The 4,441-nt window shown below is 29.1% G+C and overlaps 1 pseudogene; it reads left to right on the top strand.

The window, feature by feature from the left end:
* The window catches only part of LOC106476906, a 111,238-nt pseudogene that overhangs the window by 85,992 nt on the left and 20,805 nt on the right, over positions 1–4,441 (top strand).

Genomic DNA, 4,441 nt, shown 5'->3' with positions numbered 1-4,441 from the left:
TGTTTTAAGATTTGTGCAAGAGCAAGAATTCAGCTAACAGATGTTTCTGCATATAAAAGCTTTCTTCAAGTTTTGTACACCAAAAAAACTTTTCAAGTTATTTTTGAAACTTAAATGTTTATCAGTTCTGACAAAAAATATTTTTGCAGTTTTTATTCACAAGAAACATTATTAAATAGTACACACATCATTCATTATAATGTTTGTATCTGCAGGTGCAGCTATTAAGCTTATAAAATATATCTTGTGTTTTCACTATAAAGCGTTAACTATTTAGATTAATTTAGTTCTATTTTTTCTTGTTTGGATATTCTTTGTTAAAACCTATTTCATCAAAACAATAACAGAATGAGTTCTTTAAGCTTTTATGTTTTGAGTGGCTTTGATACAGCTTTTAAAGAACCAGGCAAGAATGCTCTGCACATGATAAGTACAGTGCATGTCAAAATGTTTATTTAATGCTCTATGTTTTCAATGTAACATATCCAGTGTAAAAATACTAGTAGTAATTTTTTTTTTTGGTTGTATTTTTTTTTAGAAGAAAAGTATTGCTTGAATGCATATGGCTACTGGCATTATATTACTATGTTCACGTTTCCTGATTAATGGGAACTTGCCAACATTCAAGATTGTACCTGCATGATTTACTTTTTAATCATACTTTGTTACTCAAGTAGTGCTTTCTTACTTTAAACATTTATCTTTTTTAGTTGAAAAATTCCTAGCCGATGCCAAGGAACAATTTGAAATGAAATGGAATAATCCAAGCAAGGTAAGAATTGTACTTGCACAAACTTAGAAGTACAGCAAGTGGCTTACTTTCCTAAGAATTTGTTATGTCTGATTAAATGTTTGTCATTTGTAGCATAAGGGTATACTTATTTGAACTCTAGGTGTGCAAAAATCTCCGAAAGCTATGTTCAGGGACTTTTGGGCAAGTTCTTTAGAAGGCAACTTTTTAAAAATTTTTAGTTTGTACTATATTATACTGCATTTTAAATAAAATATTTCACCTTCTAGTTTTAGAGTGTGTGTTATATCCACTTATGTAAGCTAAGAATATGTATAAACAATTGTATACTATAGCTTCAACTTGTGGTTTTTTGTCCTATGGGAACAATGGCAAAAATGTAAGCTATTTTCAATTGAGTATCACTGAACTAGACAAAGAAAGAATAATCCAGGTTAGGTACAAAGTCAAATAAAAAACTTGTAACATAACTTTGTTTTGAACAAACTTATGAAATCCATTGATTTATGGTTAATTTAAGCAAACACTCAAAAATACTATATTTGTCACAGTATGGAAAGTCCTCCAGTTGTTGAAAGTAATGAGAGATGATAGGTAAACATTTATGATTGACATCAGTCAGTTGTCAGAAATATTAAGAAAACTAAATATGGACAATAACTAGAAAAACATGTGAAGAGCTTCTGTTTTATTATTATTTTCTTTCAGAATACAGCATCCCTGGATGACTTTGATAGGATAAAAACTTTAGGAACTGGTTCCTTTGGAAGAGTAATGCTTGTTCAGCACAAGAAAGAAAAAGAATACTATGCTATGAAGATTCTGGATAAGCAAAAGGTATCTTAAAAAAAAATGTTCTTAGATTAGTTTTGGAGAGAATAAATGTTTGTATGGTGTTATAATTTGTATTTCTGTCAGCTAGATAACTTGTGAAAAAGGTGTGCAAAATCATTTTTAAATATGAATTGAATGGAGATGGATATTTTTCACCCCAGTAAATCTTATTTGAAACTAATATATTGTATGTGTAATGTTAGAACTTTTAACTTTTTTTTTCTTTGTTATTAACAGGTTGTGAAACTAAAACAGGTTGAACACACCTTGAATGAGAAGAAAATTTTACAAGCAATTGACTTCCCATTCCTTGTAAAACTTGAGTTTCATTTTAAGGTAAAATAATATTAGTGTGTTTGCCTGTGCCAGTTAAAATGTACATGTAATTTCAAAATGATTCATAAGATAAGGATTTACTGTTGTCATCTAACACAGAAGGGCATAAGAGTTTTTAGATACTCATTGTAGTATAATGGAAACAGATTGGTTATATGATGACTGTACATACTTAAGGTATAAATGTATAGATTTGTTAATGTCTTTATTAATATTTTGTAATTTAAATATAAAGCATTTATTGTTTTATAATAGAAAAATATTGAATTTAATCTACGATTGTAATCATTAACATAATGTGTAATAGGCTGTTATTAATTTTTGGTTATAGCTACATGTATACTAGACTAGGAGGTTGTACATTTGATGAAAGTAAAAAAAAAAAAGAAATAAAGGAAAAATTGATACTTAACAGTGATATTTATCTTGTTATCCGGAGTTAAGCATTTTAGGCTTACTCTCAGTAATAATAGTAAAGCTAATTTGTTAGCATTATGTAAGAATCTTGTTAATTTGACAGCTATTTTGTAATTACGAAGAACATAATTATTTAAATTTAGCATATCTGTGGAAAAGTTCAAGCTTTTAGCAAAGCACAGTATATAAATGCAGAAATTGTCTAAAAAAGCATTAAATTACACAACCCACTTTCAGCTTATAATTTCATGTACTCATTAAAGGCTCAAAATCTTTACATAAAAGACAACTATTTTGTGCTGAAATAGGGCATGCTGTGCATTAAAAGTCAGTGGTAGTTTTTTATGAAAGGTACATGTATAGATTGCTGCTTGTAATAAAAATTGGAAGACATTACTCAATATAACTTTGAAAAGTACAAATATTTAACAGCTAAGTATTTCTAACATCTGTCAGACAACTGTTCAAAGACTATACTGCATCAAAATTTATCATCTGATAATCAAACCAAGTTGAAATAGGCAGCAAGTGCCTAGTTCAGTGTGACATTTAAGAAGAAAGTCTTGGAGGAGTAATCTCCAAAAATAGGTCAGGTGGAAAGGACGATGTTTCAAAGGACTTTCATCTCTCAGCTTCAGGTCATAAAATTTTATAAAATATCTTAGATTTATGATTCTATATCAGTTTTATCATTTAATTGTGCTGATAAGTATGGCTACATTGAGAGGTGAGCATTCAACTCTTTGATTGATACAATCAGTTACCTATGAACATCAGTGAATGTTATATGTAATATTTGTTAATTGAAATTGCATTTAAATCAATTAATGTCATGAAAATAATCAATCAAAATTAGTGTTTTGGATTATTATTGTTTTGGATTATGCCACCTATCTATGTAAATACTGCAGTTATAATTTCTATTTATAATTTTCAACTAATTGATGGTTGTTCAGCTTAATCGATTAGTGTTATGACTAATCAAAATTAATGTTTTTGTTTATTACTATTTTCAGTTATTCCTGTTTTCCAAGTCTCATGTGAGAATAATCTATTAATGAGCCCAATAATTAAACACTTAGAGAATTCCACTAATCACCAAGCTCTAGCCATGGCACTTTTTGAAGCATACAGCCACATGTAGCCAGATATGGCATAAGAACCCTATAATATGTGATATTACTAGCATTAGACATTAGTGTTTTTGTCAGATTGAATTTAAGAAACTAGATAAATAACTACCTTAAACACATCTACTGACAATGGGCTAATGGGTAGAGCATGTTGTGTAATCATTTATTTGCTAACTACAGGACTGGTTAAGATTAATGTTTTTTAACACTATTGGTAGTACATTATTTGTCTTGGAAGTGTGAACCTTTTACATCAAAGTAAAAGAATAAACTTTGTTACTATCATATTACATCAAATATTACAAATGCAGATGCATTATTGGAAAAAGTTTTGGTGTCAATAGGTTAATTTGCACAAGTTTATTTCAATTATAATTTCTATCATTACTGTCACAGTAACAAAAATGATCACTTTTAAACAAATCTGGAGATTACACATTTGTGCATTTTGTAGTGACTTTTTTGTGTTAATGCCCCCCAAAAATAGTAAAAACCTTATGCTTGTCATTTTGTAGTTGAATGAATAGGGTAATTCTTACTTTCAGGATAATTTCAACATGTACACTGTACTGCCATTAGTTCTAGGGTGATAGAACAAGTATTTTTTTATACTGATTTATCAGCAAATTTCTTAAGTTATTTATAATTTTAAGATAATTATAACCTGTGCATGGAACTGTTATGTACTAGGAGGAGAAATGTTCTCACATCTGAGAAACTTAGGAAAGCTTAGGTAAGGAAAATAAATATTTTTATCCCCTTAAACTTCCAGTTGTACTTAATATTATTTAACTTTTCTCAGGACAATTCCAATTTGTACATGGTTCTAGAGTATGTACCTGGAGGGGAAATGTTTTCACACTTAAGGAAGAGTGGAAGATTTAGGTAAGGTGCATGCTGTTTGAACTGTGGGAGTATGCACCTTCATTTCTTATTTTCCATGTTTTTTTCTCTTTCAGTTATATGGTGG

Source organism: Limulus polyphemus, unplaced genomic scaffold (assembly GCF_000517525.1).
Source record: "Limulus polyphemus unplaced genomic scaffold, Limulus_polyphemus-2.1.2 Scaffold160, whole genome shotgun sequence".
Lineage (NCBI taxonomy): Eukaryota > Metazoa > Arthropoda > Merostomata > Xiphosura > Limulidae > Limulus > Limulus polyphemus.
This window is presented reverse-complemented; position numbering and strand designations above follow the sequence as displayed.